We start from the raw sequence: 18,776 nt of genomic DNA on the forward strand, positions 1-18,776 counted from the left end.
TAGAGGGAAGGCAGCCAGTCATCACCACCCACCGCCAACTCTTGGGCTACTCTTTTACCAACGAATAGTGGGATTAATAGTCACATTATACACCCCCACGGCTGGAAGGGCGAGCATGTTTAGCGCGACGCGGGCGCGAACCCGCGACTCTCGGGTTACGAGTCGCACGCCTTACGCGCTTGGCCAATCCAGGCCTGCTACACGAGGGCTATTTAGCCGAAACAATAAGTAGACTCAACACAAGATTATTACTTGTTACTTCAATATTTAGCAAAACGAACAATTATTTCAGATAGAGCAGAGTCTATTTTATCAAACATGTTGACTTTACAGCTTCTTCACGGGTCGTGCGTTAGTCTGGCCAGTTTGTTAGGGAGCTCAACTCGTAATCTGAGGGTCGTGGGTTCGAATCCCCGTCACACCAAACATGTTCGCCCTTTCAGCCGTGAGGGTGTTATAATGTGACGGTCAATTCCACTATTCATTGGTAAAAGAGTAGCCCAAGAGTTGGCGGTGGGTGGTGATGACTGGCTGCCTTCCCTCTAGTCTTACATTGCTAAATTAGGAACAGCTAGCGCAGATAGTCTTTGTGTAGCTTTGCGCGAAATTCAAACAAACAAACATATACACATTACGTACGTAACGTTGACCTGGTGAGAGCATTTTACGAAAACGTAGCTGAGCGTAATATAGGATTTGTTATCCGATACATTATTCATGTTACATTCTATACACCTATAAGATGAATAAAACCAGTCTTAGGTTTTGGTGAAATCTTGCAATACCAGAGTATAAGGAGGGATCTGTATGTGTTAAACAAAATGTAAGCTATTAGTTATACACAGCAATAGTAGAAAACAAAGATTTATTTAATGTACATCTTCACTGCTATTAAGTTTTCCGATTTTAAAGAATGAACTATTGTTATAATCTTCACTGATCATTTTTAGTTTTATTGTTATTGAAGTCAAATAAAATCGATTAATTTATCATTTAATTTACAATTATCAAAAATGTACATATCAACACATCAGACAACAGCGACATCTTTATTCATTACGAAGTGCAAGTTTAACTCGAATATATTATATATATGTGTAAGTATTATTTCATAACTTTAGAGTTAACAGTCATTTACTCTGAAGTACAGCTTGAAAACGTTTGTTTCACACGTATTTCTGATATTAAATAACTGTATACTAAGCGTCCGAAAAGTCTGGAATCACAGGCATTTTAAGCATTTCACAGAATGTGTTGTCCTTGTAATTCAAAACAAGTTTGGACTAAAAGCAAGATTAATCGACCTTCTTGTGTTTTAACAGAAGCATAATCAGTCACGTGTCTGAAATTAAGAAAAAGCTGTAAATTATCCATGGTTCCTGACTTTTCAGACGCTCCGTTTGAGGAATATTTAGATTAAATATAGAATATTGTAAACTATGTGTTCTTGACAAATAAACAAGTGATTTTTATTAGATTTATCCGATTCTTATTTTCAAAAGCCACGTTATATATACTATAAAACAGATTCAATATTAAATTTATCATTTTCCGTGCCAATACTGAATATTATATTACAATAATCGTTCTTAATGCTATGTTACCGTGCCAATACTGCATGCTATATTACAATAATTATTCTGAATATCGTGTTACCGTGCTGACATGGCATATTATATTACAATAATTGTTTTGAATATTGTGTTACCGTGGCAACACTGCATATTATGTTACAATAATTGTTCTGAATATTGTATTACCGTGACAACACTGCATATTATATTACAATAATTATTCTGAATATTTTATTATCGTGACAACACTGCATATTATATTACAACAATTGTGCTGAATACTGTGTTACCGTGCCAACAGTGCATGCTATATTACAATAATTATTCTGAATATTGTGTTATCGTGCCGACATTTCATATTATATTACAATAATTGTTTTGAATATTGTGTTACTGTAGCAACACTGCATGTTATATTACAACAATTGTGCTGAATATTGTGTTACCGTGGCAACACTGCATATTATATCACAATAATCATTGTGAATAGTCTTACAGCACCAACACTATACACTATATTCCAGCACCCTAAAAAATAGATTGCTACTGCACCAACTCTCAATACCATGTAGCATCAGCCGCATTACAATGTTACGTCGACTTCCTAATAACAAATAGAATCCATAGCTTAAACACTGTGTTACAAAGTTCATTCTAGATTCTGTGGAATACCAGTTAAAGTTTTCTATACCACGTAATAATACCATTATAATTGACATTGAACGTAGTGTTATGAATCCCATATAATTACTAAGTTATAACACACGATTCATACAGATGTTACAATACTCATACTAACGGCGAAACCTGGTAAAACACTTTGGTTTCGTTACAAAATACGTAATTTAGAACTGTCGTTATTATCACGAAGTACAAAGTCCGTTGATTTTATCATAATTGTCAAAACGACGTCCTTTGAATTACAAACAAAAATACGAGAAATATAACCAGATATTTGTTAGTCTTAAAAGTGAAGGAGGGAACTTCAGAAAGGATTTTGCCACTATTTTAAAAATAATCGTAATTTTATATTGATTGGGAAATAACTTAATCTCTTTTGATAAGCCTCGTACTTAAGATCTTTCATGTTCACACTTCAATGTTAGAACCCACAGATTTTAGGTTTCTACACAAGTTAGACGTTTTGCAAGAAATTACTGACCGCGCTTTTTAGTCTCAGTACTTTAATATTATCAGATGAGAGTAAGTTTTCTGTACTATAAAAATTTTTTATTAAATATATAACTTATTACGAGTCGGGTTTTGACGAAGAATACAATAACAACAAACACTTGAAGTTTGAACTTACCAGCTGTAGGGGCTCTAGCTTTAAACGAAGGTCCAATCGTAGTTGAAAAGAGGTCACCTGAAATACATATAACAGATGGCCTTCACCACAAATATTCAGAATGGTAGAGATTTATTTGTGCGAGCTACAAAAGTTGCCCCTCCCACTCTTTCATTGAATGGAAGTCAACAATTGGTTTGTTTTGTTTTTGAATTTCGCGCAAAGCTACAAGAGGGCTATCTGCGCTAGCCGTCCCTAATTTAGCAGTGTGAAACAAAAGGGAAGGCAGCTAGTCATCACCAACCACCACCAAATCTTGGGCTACTATTTTACCAACGAATAGTGGGATTGACCATATATTACAACGCCCCCACTGCTGAAAAGGGGAGCATGTTTGGTGCGACTGGGATTCAAGCCCACGACCTTCAGATTACGAGTCGAATGCCTGGCCCAGTTAACAGTTGGACAAAACACTCATTCAAGACAGAACGATGTCTCCACTTATAAGTGACTTTGGTAACAATACGATTTAGTCAAAAAAAAGTATTACCAAACGCTTAACGTCTGAATAACAGATAGAATAAAATCGATTTAAAGCTTTTTTGTAAAATACAGTTAATTTCAATAAGTGTGTTTTAGCCACCTAGTTATTTCTGATCATATTTCAAGAGATGACAGCAAACAAGTCACAGAGAAAGGCTAGAAACAGCTAACTTTAAATTTAACAATTTCATTTAGCGCTCGCCTAAAGTCCCTTTGAGTAAACGTAACCAAAGGAATGTTTTATAACTTATTATTGTCAACAACTTTTAACTTATCAGTTATATATACATATATATATTTATTTTAATGTTTTTAGTCTTATTAGAAAGTACGACATTCATTTCTTCCTTGATTTTGAATAAAACTTGAACATCATCATATTAAATAAGGATACGGTTTGGTACATTTCAGTTCATTGAGTTTGTTTGTTTGTTTTTGAATTTCGCGCAAGGCTACTCGAGGGCTATCTGCGCTAGCCGTCCCTAATTTAGCAGTCTAAAACTAGATGGAATGCAGCTAGTCATCACCGCCCACCGCCAACTCTTGGGCTACTCTTTTACCAACGAATAGTGGGATTGACTATATAATTATAACGCCCCCACGGCTGAAAGGACGAGCATATTTGGTGCGACCAGGATTCGAACCCGCGACCCTCGAATTACGAGTCGAACGCATTAACACACTTGGCCATGCCAAGTCACGTTGAAAAACCTAGAGTGTTTCTGATCCAAGTTGAGTGATAATAAATCTCGTGTAACTTCATGAAGTTGAACTACAATAAACCCTCACGTAACTCTGGGTCAAGTCGAATAGCTCCCTAGTGGCACAGCGGCATGTCTGCGGATTCACACTGCTAAAAACCGGGTTTCAATACTCGTGGTGAGCAGAGCACATACCTGTGCTCACTGTGTAGCTTTGTGCTTAAGTTGAAACGAACATTCAAGTCGAATAAATAATAGCGACAATACAATCAGGTATGTCTGCATCATAACCAACGAAATAAATTTCAAATAACTTTACGTCATGTAAAAATGTGTTTTCTTATAGCAAAGCACATCGGGCTATCTGCTGCATGTAAAAATAAAACAAATTATGGTACCTCTAATTCAAGTAAAAATAAATTAATCTTTGGGTACCTTCACGTCACGTAGAGAAACGAAATAAGCCCTGATTGAGATTACTTTAAATACAAAGGAAGTTTCAGGTACTTACGTCTAAGAAAAGTAAAATAGGCTTTGGGTACGTTTAAGTTCAATTCAGTTATAACATAACTGCCATATACATAACAAGTATTCAGACAAATTTTTAGTTTTTTTTCTGGGTTTACGACATAGAAACACTAAATAAAAAAGTCGAATATTTCATTGCAAAACACCTTGAAAAAAAGATACTGTGATGAACATGTTTTGTATCTCAGAACACGTCATCTTTCTCAACCTGAAGATGACCTAGGAAGGTCGAAACGTTGTTCTCTCCTTATTAATAAAAGTGTTTGTTTGTTTGTTTTTGAATTTCGCGCAAAGCTACTCGAGAGCTATCTGCGCTAGCCATCCCTAATTTTGCAGTGTAAGAATAGAGGGAAGGCAGCTAATCATCACCACCCACCGCCAACTCTTGGGCTACTCTTTTATCAACGAATAGTGGGATTGACCGTAACATTACGACGCACCCACGACTGAAAGGGCGAGCATGTTTGGCGCGATGGGGATGCGAACCCGCGACCCTCAGATTACGAGTCGCACGCCTTAACCCACCTGGCCATGCCGGGCCGAATAAAAGTGTTAATATCCATAGTATCCGTTCTGAGATACATTTTTATTTCAAGTGGATTACTCGTCATCAAGAATCATATTTTCTCTTGACTGTGACTGTGCATTTTTAAAACTTGTTCCTCTCTCTTGCTGGTATATCGGTAAGCTCTAAAGCTCATAAAGCTAAAATTCGAGGTTCGATCACCGTGGTGAAAATAACGCAGGTTGCCTATTTTGAGTCTTTGCACAAAAAGAGAAAACTTGTTAATTAATGTTTTAACATTAACATATCTGTAAAAACCGTTGTTATAGTTTGAAATATCAGCATTACATATGTTATGTTTTTTTTCCAAATATAGATAGCATATTAAAAATTGACCAATATTCCTAATTGAACTAAAACTTAATTTGTTGGCCAATTCAGTTGGATCTTCCAGAAAAACAAATCCAGAAAAGCTCATGAAATCATTTGTATTTATTTTATATTTATGAAAAAGCTACTAAAGCTATATTTTGCTGTACCCAGTTTTGCAATATGAGGTTCACGGGTTCGAATCCTAATCACTGAACACGCTAGCCCTTTCAGCCATGAGAGCTTTATGATGTCACAGTCAATTCCCCTATTTGTTTGTAAAAAGGTATCCCATGAGTTGGCAGTGGCTGGTGATGACTAGCTGTTTTCCCTCTTGTGAGCCTAGTCTATCACTGCTAAATAAGAGACAGATGCGCAAATACACTTCGTGTGGCTTTACGCGAAATTCAAACCAAACCCTAGTTTTGAATTACTTACCATAGTGACAGCAGCCATTCGATAGCACTCTACCATCCACTAGCCACTCTAAGGAATTGACTTTCTCTCTTATAACGCTCAAAGTGTGAATAATATTTTGTGGTAGTGTTCCGAAATCCATAGATATACCATAGTAACGAGCTCCTGGGCTGAAGTGATTGATATTAACGAACTGTTAAAATAGGCTTAGAATATCCACCGTGTTTGTATTTCTTGATACTCATAATTCAGTATGTTCTGTATTTGTTTTTTTAAAGATTTTCGCACAAAGCAACCAAGAGCTATTTGATCATACGTGTCTCTAAATTTGAACTGATGGACAAGAACGAAGACAGCTAATCAGCAACATTCATTCTTGAACCACTATAATTTGACCGTTAATTTTCTTACAGTGGCGCGTCCATGACTCTAAATTAAGCAGAACGTTCATGCAGCGATGGGACATTAACTCTGAGTTTTTATTCCAAATACAGACATACCCGACCACCAATATAATTGTCCCTGTTTTAAAATAATTTATTGCTTATATTGTACTGTACTAGGCTAGTGTTTTTTTTTATTTTCTACTGTTTTGATGTTCACCAGCTAAAATCCATTAAGATGATTATAATTAAACTCTTTCTATGGTCCTCAGCTCCTCGCAGAAAATGTTTAAATTTAATTATGTTATGCGTACAAATGATCGAAGTATTATCTTTCATATTTAATTTCTTTGTTTCAGGTTAAACATAAAACTACACAATGAGATATTTGTGCTTTGCTCACCACAGGCATCGAAACCCGGTTTCTAACGTTGTAATTCTGCGGACATACCGCCGTGCCACTGAAGAGCTTCGTATTTAGTAAACCAACCGACCGTTAAAAATGAAATTACAATAAATTCTATTTGAAACTAAAACATTACTTTTGCTTTGCCTTCTTTTTATAACTTTGAATACTTTTAAAAGATTTCTGTGACTTGTCGTTGAACATTCTACTGCTCAAAAACCGTAAACTGATCATAACTCAAGCGTAAAAGGTTTGATTTGGTTTGCTTTGAGTTTCGCGCAAAGCTACAGGAGAGCTGTTTGCACAGCGGTCACTTATTTAGCAGTGACTGTCAAGAGGGAAAGCAGCTAGTCATCACCATCCACCGCCAACTCTTAGACTGCCCCTTTACCAACGAATAGTAAGAATGACCATCACATTTATAACTCCCCCACAGCTATTAGGGCGTACATGTTTAGTGACAATGATTCGACCTGAGATTTCGAGTACAGGCCATGCGAGGCCCAACATAAAAATGATATGGGAAGTTGCCTTGGGAAAAAATAAGTGTAGCGGTGAAATGATTACCATCATTGGTCAACCATTAGCTAATTAAAACGTTCACCTTACCATTGGCCGCCTAACTTTTACCATATATCGATTAGAAACAACTTGGTACACCTTAAAGATACTTTGACAACCACTCTAACCCTGACTATTAGCATTGTAATACCGTAAACTTACCGCTGATTCATTGAAATATTTAATACAAACACCGAATAACTGTATCACAAAACAACAAATTTTTAAAAAATTAATATACAGTAATTGAGGAAGCAACTTCTACTTTCCACAGAATAACTGTATTTATTTTTCATATTTCAAGCTGTATCAATTTTTTAAAAAAGTCTGCAACGAACGTTTTTACCTTTGCGCCTTGAAGTTACGAGTGTGGTGTTCATCGTCGAGTAGTTATCAAAAATGTCGTTAGGTTGACAATTTACGCTTTGTTCAGTATTTTCTGTGAGTTAAAAGAAAAACAAAAAGGAAATAAAGATTAAAAGAAAAACAATACAAGATTTTTCATATGAATATAAATTATAAAAAGTTGAAGAAATCTACATAAAAACAGTTTTGTTTTCCTAGAATTATCAATACTTCTGAAATCAAAAATTATATTCAGATATATATAAATTGTTAGGCCTTATTATTAATAGAAGTTTAAAAACACGAAACATAGAGCATTAAAGTTTTAATGTTGTGAGATGAGGTTTGTTACTTTACAACTGGTAGCACTAGTACAAAATATGCAATTCAAATATATATACCAGTCCTAATGAAAACTGTCAACGTCTCATTTTAAAAATAATCTTACGACTATCAACACAATGCTCAAATGTTAGCACTATAAGCTTTCTTTAACAAATTTTTTGTATCAATATAAAACGTATACTAGTAACAGAAACTACATGATCGTAAGATGATAAGGTTGTTTTGTTTTCAATTGTACTTATCATAATAAATAACTTTTTCTAGAACTATGAGTAATATTGCATTGTCAAACAAGCTTCGTTATATTGAAAAGAGAGCAGACAACGTACATTGTGGTCTGTACTTTTGTAGTACTCGTCAAGTGTTTTTTAATGAGAAAAAACCTAATAAAATAATTCATTAGTAATATAGTTGAAAACTTAATATAATAAGACAAGTTACTTTTATTGTAAATGATTATTAAATTAACCCAGGAAAAATTCACTTTTATAATGTTAACATATGAAGTCATTGAATAAGTTTTATAATTTTTATTTCTGAGTAACGTATAACATTTGTTAATAAATATTTGTTCTTTTTAGCAGGTTTCCTATGGACACAGCGTTACGTCTGCGGATTTACAACGCTAGAAATCTGGTTTCGAAACCCGTGATGGGCAGAGCATTGTTAGCCCATTGCGTAGCTGTGTACTTAATTACAAACAATCTTTTTGTATATTTGAAAATGGTTTGTTTTTAATTTCGATACACGAGGACTATCTGCGCTAGCCGTCTCTAATTTAGAAGTTTAAGACTAGAGGGAAGGCAGCTAGTCATCACCACCCACCGCCAACACTTGGGCTACTCTTTTACCAACGAATAGTGGGATTGACCGTAACATAATAACACCCCCACGGCTGAAAGGGCGAGCATGTTTGGTGTGACGGGAATTCGAACCAGTGTCCCTCAGATTATGAGTAGAGTGCCTTAACCACCTGGCCATGCCCTGTCACCGGAGAGACTGTTAGAGTTGTAAACTGAATCAATCTAGCGTAATAACTGACTTGCGTTACTTTCTTATACTGGGTTAATCTTCTAAAACAATTTATTCCTTCTACACCTAGAAAATATGCTGAGCTTGTAAATTATTTTCATGAGAAATCTGTGTTAACACAGTAAAATAAGTCCTTGTTATCATAGCCAGAACTGTTTAATATAGTTAAATAAATTACTTACTCTGACCCGGGATCGAATTCAGCTGCGGATTTGCCTCCAAATATCCAATACCTCCATTGAACTCAGGAATAGAAGGTCTTCGAGACGTGTTTACTATAATAGTTGTAGCACAGGATTCTTTGGACTTTTCTGGCGTCGTTAAGGGTTGGCAGTTGGCTAGAAAAGAAATCGTGATAATTTTCTTTAACATATTTTAACTGTTAACATCATAGCTCTAGATATAAAAATGTTGCACAGAAAATTGTGGAAAGAAAATAAGTAGTCACTATGTATGTTAAAGAGTTAACAATATCTACTTTCTTCTGTAATTCGAATATTTTGTTACTGTATTTGTTTGCTTTACGTTCCAAAGTGAGCTTCACATATTAATAACAATAATAATAAAACACCACAAAGAGGTTTTTATCAAATCCCAATTTCTGAGGCCGAATGTATATGACCGGAAATTCGAGACGTGGTGTGTAACGACACACGCTTCTTACTTTCAGCTAGGCCCGGCATGGCCAGGTGGTTAAGGCGCTCGACTAGTAATCCGAGGGTCGCGGGTTCGAATCCCTGTCACACCAAATATGCTCGCCTTTTCAGCCATGGGGACTTTATAATGTGACGGTCAATCCCACTATTCGTTGGTAAAAGAGTTGCTCAAGAGTTGGCGGTGGGTGATAATGATTAATTGCCTTCCCTAAAGTCTTACGGACGGCTAGCGCAGATATCCCTCGTGTAGCTTTGCGCGAAATTCAAAAACAAAACACTTTCAGCTAAGGGTATATTTAGTGAGGGGCGGTCAATTCTAATACTGTGTTTAAAAAAGTTAATGCGTTTGATGGTACCGACTGGTTGCTTTTCATCTAGTCAATAATTCAAAATTAGGACTGACTATGTCTAAATACTCTGATCAAGCCTTTTCGCCTATTGTTGTCCCCCCCCCAGTAGCACAGCTGCATGTCTACGGACTTACAACGCTAGAAACTTGGTTTCGATACCTGTGGTGGGCAGAATACAGATAGCTCATTGCGTAGTTTTGTGGTTAAATGAAAAAAACAAAAAATAGCCTATAGTATGCATGAAGAATACTTCAGGTAAAGACATAAATGATTCGCAATTTTCACAACTCAACAGATGTACAGGTAATATAACTATTTTTAAGCCCAAACCTACACAACGCGCTATCTAAGACCTAGCCTCCGCTGGCATCGAAACCCGATTTTTAGCGTTACGAGCCACCAGGAGGCACAAGTAATATGAAAGGAGCTTTTTACCTCACAAAATATTATTAACTAATTAGATCAGCTATCTCTTCTTTAACCTTTCTCAGTGTTTTGTTTGTTTTGAATTTTCTCGCAAAGCTACACGAGAGCTATCTGCGCTAGCCCTCCCTAATTTAGTAAAGTAAGGCTAGAGAGAAGGCAGTTAGTCATCACCACCCACCGTCAACTATTTGTCTACTCTTTCACAAACGAATAGTGGGATTGATCGTGACATTATAACGCTCTCACCTGCAACTCTCAGATTAAGAGTTGAGCGCCCTAACCACCTGGCTATGCCGGGCCCCAGTTCTAAATAAATATTCAGCATATAAATAACAAAACAAATAGATTCAATTCTAGTTTCTACATTTCAGTAAAATAATTTTATTTTTATTTCAAATTCAATTAAATCAGATCTGGTTTGAATCAACATTTATTAAGTAAATAATGTTCGGAAAGTTGATTGAGAAAGAAAGAAAGCACATTCAGTCGTATGTGTGTAACGTTTAAATTGTGGGCGTGAACATTCGTAATAAAAGCTGAAGATCACATAGAAATTACGGCCTGTTATTTACTATCTGTATCATTACAAGATGGGTAACAAAATTAGAAATTCACGAACCTGCAAATGGGAATCGTAACAAAGTAAAGAAACAACATTGGAGAAACCGTAGACATTATTTACTCAAACTATAAACCCCTGTTTTGGCTCCGTACTTTTATGTAGGATAATATACAGCCTTGTTTCTTTGCTTTTTATAAATCGTATTTTCAGGTTTTTAAAAGTCCCGAATTCTTTTTATATATCTTGTTTCCTGGCTTTTTATGCCCAACTATGGGTAGTTGCAAACTAACTTTCCATATTGTAACGGTAATAAACATAGCCAATAAACAGCTAATACGGTTCACGATGATTTACTGTAGCAAAAGACTGCATGATCGCATTAATTAGAGCTGTAAAATTTTAAGTTGGATGTGGAGATTTGTATGAGGACATACAGAGCATTAACAGTTTCTGCGTAACTATATTCTCTTTATATAATGCGTAGCAATGAGCAAATGTAACCTAAACTAACAAATAACCCCCACTAAGCGCGAAAAGAAACATTTGCTAGTATACTGTTGTATGCTGTATATCACTTTATTTGTTGAATGTTTTTCGAACTTTATTTCTTCATTTATTTTGTACTTTTTAACACAGTACGTTCGTTCAATTGATAATTTGTTCAATGTTTTGTTTCATTTTTTGATGGTTCCTTGAACATTATCCATTTAAATGTTTTCTCTGATGCTGTAAGATATTGGTAGTTTCCTGAACAATACATTTTATTGTTAAAAGAACAATCCCAGCAAGAGCCATTTAGTCACGTACATTTATACAAGATATTTCATTGAACGAAAAAGAGGTAAGAATGTCTGTTTGTCTTTGAATTTTGCGCAAAGCTACACGAGGGCTATCTGCGCTAATCGTCCCTAATTTAGCAGTGTAAGACAAGAGGGAAGAAATCTAATCACCACCACCCACCGCCAACTCTTCGGCTACTCTTTTATCAACGAATAGTTGGATTGACCGTAACATAATAACGCCCCCGCAGTTGAAAGAGCGAGCATGTTTAGTGTGACGGGGATTCGAACCCACGACTCTCGGATTATAAGTCGAGTGCCTTAACCACTGGCCATGCCGGGCCGATTTGGTTTGAATTTCGCGCAGAGCTACACGAGGGCTATCTGCGCCAACCTTCCCTAATTTAGCATTGGAAGACTAGAGGAAAGGCAGCTAGTCATCGCCACCCACCGCCAACACTTCTGCTATTCTTTTACCAACGAACAGTGGGACTGACCGTCACATTATAACGGCCCCACGGCTGAAATAGCGAGCATATTCGGTACGACGGGGATTCGAACACTCGCTGACTACAGTTTAACAAGAGAACACGCAAAGTGCAAAACATATTTTGTAACAAACGTTAATTTCTCATTGTTCAAGAAAAATTCAAAAAGAAACTTATGCAACAGCCTCAACAAAAATGTTTATTTGCATTATAAAATGTAGTACCAATTTTGTGAAGTTTGCAACCGAAACTTCAAAGTTCCCGAAAATCAACATTTCGTTTGTACATCTATTGAATATCTGCGAATATAATTGTTACCCTGATAAGGATATCTGCACAAAATAAATAGTTATTACAGTAGAATGCCGCTAAGTAACTCATTAAAATGTGTCAGATACCCATAGTTACACGCATACAATTTCTTTAAAAATTTGATCTACACAAACTGAAGTTACCTATGTTTCTTATTTTGTTTCTCAAATGAAATATATAAAAGGGTTTTGAAACAAAGCTCAGAAAAAATCTTTCAAAGAATTATGGGGCCATTGTACAAACCTGTTCTCTACATTCCAGTCATAAATTAACACACAGAGAGAAATAAGTAAACAAGTAACACACTCGTTCCATTCCTTATGTGCAGTACATAAATGTCATGTACATTTAGAGCTCAGAACGTCACGAGTTAATTACTTGACGTTAATTGACTTTCAAGTGATAACAGTATGCATTAAAATATAATAAATTCCTAACTTTCTGGTGTTGTTGTTTGTTTTTTTTATTTCGCGCATAGCTACACGAGGGCTATCTGCGCTAGCCGTCCCTAATTTAGCAGTGTAAGACTGGAGGAAAGCCAGCTAGTCATCACTACCCACTGCCAACTGTTGAGCTACTCTTTTACCAACGAATAATGGGATTGATTGTAACATTATAACGTCCCCTGGCTGAAAAAGCGAGCATGTTTGGTGCGACGGGGATTCGAACCCGCGACCCTCAGTTTACGAGTCGAACGCCTTAACCCACCTGGCCATGCCGGGCCTGTCTGGTGTGGAAACTATTTTTAAGCTCACACAAAATATTTTACGTACACACCCGCAAATACACATGTATAGAAATACACATATATAGTTACTCTCCAATTGCTTTTTAATCTAATGCGATATTTCACTCGATGCCACTTAGTCCGAACGATGTTACAATTTTCCCAAAATTTACATCTTATTAGCTAGATTTTTTAAAATAAATATTTATTATGTAAACAACACCTAACACCTTACATAACTTCCCCATTCAGACGGCAAACCACATCATGCAAACATATTCCCTCGTATGTGTAAAAAGTCATTTTATTTAACCACGTGACCTATTCATAAGTATCGTCAATTGCACGCATATAATAACTATGTCTGTACTCGTGTGTGTACGTGCATGTTCGGGTATGTTTCAATGTTAATGTGTATTGATTTGTTTGAGCTTCAGTATGGTTTGCTTTAAATTTCGCACAAAACTACACGAAGGCTATCTGCGCTTTGAGCTTCAGAGTTACGCGATTTGTTGAGACGTCTGAATTTAAACAACAAATATTGTAACTTTATACAAATTAGTCCTACGTCAGACATTAACGTTTAATTAATTAATGAAAGTGGTCCGTTTAGTTGGTAATATAACATATGTTTTGGTTCGGCATTTTTAAGTGTAGATGGCATATCAAAAGTACACGTTTTATAACGACTGAATGTTTAGTCACTACATGCGCGAAGGACCATCATGGACAGGTGGTCTAAATGATTGATTGTTAAATATAATTTTGTGAGTAAACTCGTTTTAAGCATGCGTGTTACTAACTGCTATAACGTATCTTCTATTCCGTACAACCACACGAATACCAGTGTTAACATATGAAGCACTGAATACACCTACCGTATCCATACACATACCCTGTATTAACACAACATGTGACACACTGAATACACTTGAATACATATACTCTGTTGAACAAACTTGTCTTTTGATGTAGCCTTCTGAACATATCTGTATTAGCTCTAAATATGTTCTACTGAATATATCTATCTTGATTCAACATGAACTTTATTGAATACATTTGTATTAACTGTTAATATTCTATGCTGAATATAACTGTTTTAGGTTTAAACATACAAATATACCCTATTAAACATACTTGTCATAGCTCTATATATACATAGCTCGATTAATACGACATTCTTACCTCTACATACACCCTGCTAAATACGTCTGTTTTACCCCTAGATATACCCTTCTGAGCATACGTGTCTGAGCTTTAAATTCTACTTGCTGTGAATATCCCTTTTACCTCGTGACGTGAATTCATATCTCGAATGCTTTCAGGACAAGCCTTTATAACTTCTGAAAATATGCTAGGATGTTTTATGCCTCGATTGCTATTACGGCTATTCTTTTTTTTTTTTTTTAATGTAGTCTTCCGGGTACCCACTGAGACAGCGGTAAGTCTACAGACTTATAACGGGGTTTATATCAGTGGTTCGATTCCCCTCGGTGAACACATCAGACAGCCAGATGTGGCTTTGCTATAAGAAAAACACACACATACACAGTTTTCTGTATTTATTTATTACTTGTTTCCAAATAAAAGGGTCCGGCATGACCAGGTGGTTAAGGCACTCGGCTTGAAATCTGAGGTATCGCGGGGCCGTGGGGACGTTATAATGTGAAGGTCAATCCCACTATTCGTTGGTAATAGAGTAACCCAAGAGTTGGCGGTGGGTGATGGTGACTAGCTGCCTTCCCTCTAGTTTTTTCTAATCTTAGGGTCGTGGGTTCGCATCCCCTTCGCGTCAAACATGCTCGCCCTTTCAGCCGTGGGGACGTATAATGTTACGGTCAATCCCACTATTCGTTGGTAAAAGAGTAGCCCAAGAGTTGGCGGTGGGTGGTGATGACTAGCTACTTTCCCTCTAGTCTTACACTGCTAAATTAGGGACGGCTAGCACAGATAGCCCTCATGTAGTTTTGCGCGAAATTCAAAACAAAACAAACCAACCAAATAAAACTTGTATAGATGTATTCGTTGAAATATTTTCTGTTTGATTAAATTTTATTGAAATTTTGGTATTGATGTTGTTGAAACCATTCTTATTTGTTTCTGTATTTAGTAAAATCCGTTTATCATTATTCAGTTTAAACTCTCCTTGTTTTTTACTTTTATTTACTCTAATTTTCACCCACAAGCGCACATCCCGAAAGTGGCTTTTACGTTAAATTCTAATACGAAGCACCACAGTGTAATTAATATACAAAATATGTGTACATATATATATACAAATATCTGAAAAAGTTATTTTTCAAGAATTCGTAAAACACACTGTTAACGCCTGAATTAGAGCACAACATGCTACGCTTGTTTTCAGAGATACCGGTTTCAACGGAACAGTTTGAATTTCGCAAGTAAAGTTACTCAAGAGCTATCTGCAATAGACACCCTTAATGTGTGATAGCAGTGAAGGACATCATATACTGACAAATCATCTCTGTTTATGCACAACGATTTTCTAACACCTCTCCTTAACACCAAAATTTTATTGGTCGTGCAGGTTTTTGCACTCGTTAAAATAATTTTAATAACTCGAAAAAACATTGAATTTATAATCACTTTTATAAAGTTACACAGTAGAAAATGAAATGTTTAAGGGTTAACAATACAGACAAAGAAATTAACATATATCAATAATAGTAGACCTTACACTCATACAGGTATTTTTTATGCGTATTTCTTTACGTTTTATATTCATACGCGGCCCGGCATGGCCAGTTGGATTAAGGAGTTCGACTCGTAATCAAGAATAGATATTACACTTTACATGTCACAAACTAGTTGGCCTCGGTTAGAGTTTATATAGTTCTGTGATTTCTAATTTAAAAATCGGAATTTTTTTAATCCTTTATAGAATCAACCCCACCTGTGGCCCGGCATGGGTAGGTGGATTGAGGTGTTCGACTCGTAATTTGAGGGTCGCGTATTCGAATCTCCGTCACACCAAACATGCTCGCCCTTTCAGCCGTGGGGGCTTTATAATGTGACGGTCAATCCCACTATTCGTTGGTAAAAGAGTAGCCTAAGAGTTGGCGGTGGGTGGTGATGACTAGCTGTCTTCCCTCTAGTCTTACACTGCTAAATTAGGGACGGCTAGTGCAGATAGCCCTCGTGTATCTTTGCGCGAAATTCAAAAAACAAAAACAAACAATATTCATGCGCAGCGGATGAACAGGCATCCGATTTTTTTAGATGATATTACCAGACAAAACATTTAAAATCATGGTATATTCAAACCATAGTCTAAAACTAAGAACGATTGAAATCATATTGTTTTCAATTTCGCGCAAAACTACACGAGGGCTATTTGCGCGAACCGTGCTCAATTTATAGCACGGGTCCCCAAAGTGGTCGATGGGACATTTCCGAGTGCGGATTAGAAATTGTTAATACAGAAGTATCATAGCACTACTTATGAAATATTGTGGATGAAATCGATACAATATATTATGTAGAAAGTAAGAGTCGTATAATCAAGGAAATGAAAAATACCAGCTGTAAATTAATTCTACAAAATCCATGAGTCATTACGAGTCTGGACAACAGAGTCGTTTACTCTCCGCCCACCCAACTGACGGTCGTAAATGAGCCAATCAGGTAGCATTGTGAGCGTGACGTATTCTTCAATATGTTTCAGGTTTATTCTAGCTTACATTCCTAATGATTACCAATGATAGTTTTTCTTGATTATTTTAATTGTTTATTGGTGTTTAGTGGAGGTGTGAGTTTGTTTAGTTTAAAAAGGGCATTGGGTATCGTAATTAAAAAAACAGTACTTAAAAGGTAAACAAATCAAAGTACTGTACTTAAAATAAGTAAATGAAAAGTTTGTGTTTTAGATCTACGAAAAGTGTGTGACGTTGTGCCACGTAGTCACGTAATAAAAATTAAATACAATCTCTATTACTTTATGTATTTCTATTCACTTTTGTTTGTGCTACAAATTTAAAACGTTGATCTGTGCTTCTTGTAACCTGTTGATAAAGTTCAGTTATTTAACTTTAACCACGAACCCATTAACCGTAATGTCAGCCGCAATATTCACTAGATTAGTTGAAACATGGTTTCATACCTTCGCTTACAAATGAAACGAAGCCTATGTGCCTCCTATGCGAAACTGTTTTTAGTAATGATACAATGAAACCTGGAAATATGAAAGACCACCTTCAAAGAATTCACCCTGATAAGAAAGATAAAGATCTTGATTTCTTTAGAACGTTGAAAGAAAAATATAAAAATCGACCAAACATAATATCATATATAAAAGTACCTGTTCAGGTTGATAATGAAAGAGGGTTAAGGACATCGCATAATATTTCTTTCAATATGGCAAAGAAAGGAAAACCGTATACTATTGTAGAGGAAATCATAATACCATCAATTAAAGAATTGATTGAAACTTATGAAAAAAAAGACTCTGGTCCTGTTTTAAAATGTTTGCCTTTAAGTGCAAATACAGGTCAAAGATGTGGAAAACAACTTTGGCATCTGAGCTTGCGCATTGTAAGTTTTCCATCCAACTTGTTGAATCAACTTTTCGTACTTCAAACATTCTCATGGCTTATGTGAGGTATTTTAGTCAAATTCAAAAAACAATTATTGACGAGTTTTTGTTCGCAAGGTATCTTAAAGGTGTTGCAAAATGAGTGACGATTTTTCAGTGCTTGGAGGAATATTTAAACAAGCGCAATATTCCACTCAGCAATATAATTGCGGTTGCCACAGATGGCGCACCTTCAATGGTTGACTGTTACAGAGGATTTGCTGTCTTTCTTAAGGAAAAGGTTCCCGATGTGCGTACTATTCACTATGTATTACAGAGACACTACCTTGTGGCAAAAAATCTCAGTGACGAATTGCATGATACAATAAATGTGTGCGTCAGATCGATAAATAAAATTAAAGCACATCCACTTAATTCGCAACTGTTTGCTAAGCTATGTGAAAAAAAATGATTTAGTGAACCAGTTACTGTTGCATACTGACGTGAGGTAGCTGTCAAGAGATGTTTGTTTGTAACGGCTTATCGAGTTGTGTGACTCAACTGTGGAGTTTCTTACAGATGTGAATTCCTGTCTATGTGATTACTTGAAAAGAATAAAAATCATCTTTTCTAGTTGGCAGACTTATATTAAAACTTAATGATGTACAGACCCATCTGTAAGGTAAAGATGTAACAGTTATTCAAACCCAAACAACCCTCTTAGGCTTCCAAGTCAAAATAGGCCTTTTTAAATCTTCATTGCTACGAAGAGATTTTCAGTACTTTTCAAACTTAAGGCAACTAGAAGATGAAACCAAATTATTTCTGATGATGACTTAGATATATACATAAAGCACCTTGAAGAATTGAGTGAAGACTTTAAAGTGCGCTTTGAGAACTTGGAGAAATGCATGTACCTGACTGGATTATTACGTTATTTGATTCGGA

General features: G+C 36.0%; 1 protein-coding gene across 4 annotated transcripts in view; it reads right to left on the reverse strand.

Annotated features, from left to right (window-relative positions):
- LOC143246537 (sorbin and SH3 domain-containing protein 1-like) overlaps nucleotides 1-18,776 on the reverse strand; it is a 106,076-nt gene that overhangs the window by 34,788 nt on the left and 52,512 nt on the right. For 2 of the 4 annotated variants that reach the window (XM_076493405.1, XM_076493406.1), the window contains exons 4-6: nucleotides 9,180-9,335; nucleotides 7,622-7,714; nucleotides 2,884-2,940 (exon numbers count right to left, since the gene is read on the reverse strand). The gene's annotated coding sequence lies outside the window, so the exon portion shown is untranslated. Of the gene's footprint in view, nucleotides 1-2,883; nucleotides 2,941-7,621; nucleotides 7,715-9,179; nucleotides 9,336-18,776 lie in introns of those variants that run through there. The other 2 variants (XM_076493412.1, XM_076493408.1) reach the window with 2 other exon arrangements.

The sequence above is a fragment of the Tachypleus tridentatus genome, chromosome 3, assembly GCF_004210375.1.
Source record: "Tachypleus tridentatus isolate NWPU-2018 chromosome 3, ASM421037v1, whole genome shotgun sequence".
NCBI lineage: Eukaryota > Metazoa > Arthropoda > Merostomata > Xiphosura > Limulidae > Tachypleus > Tachypleus tridentatus.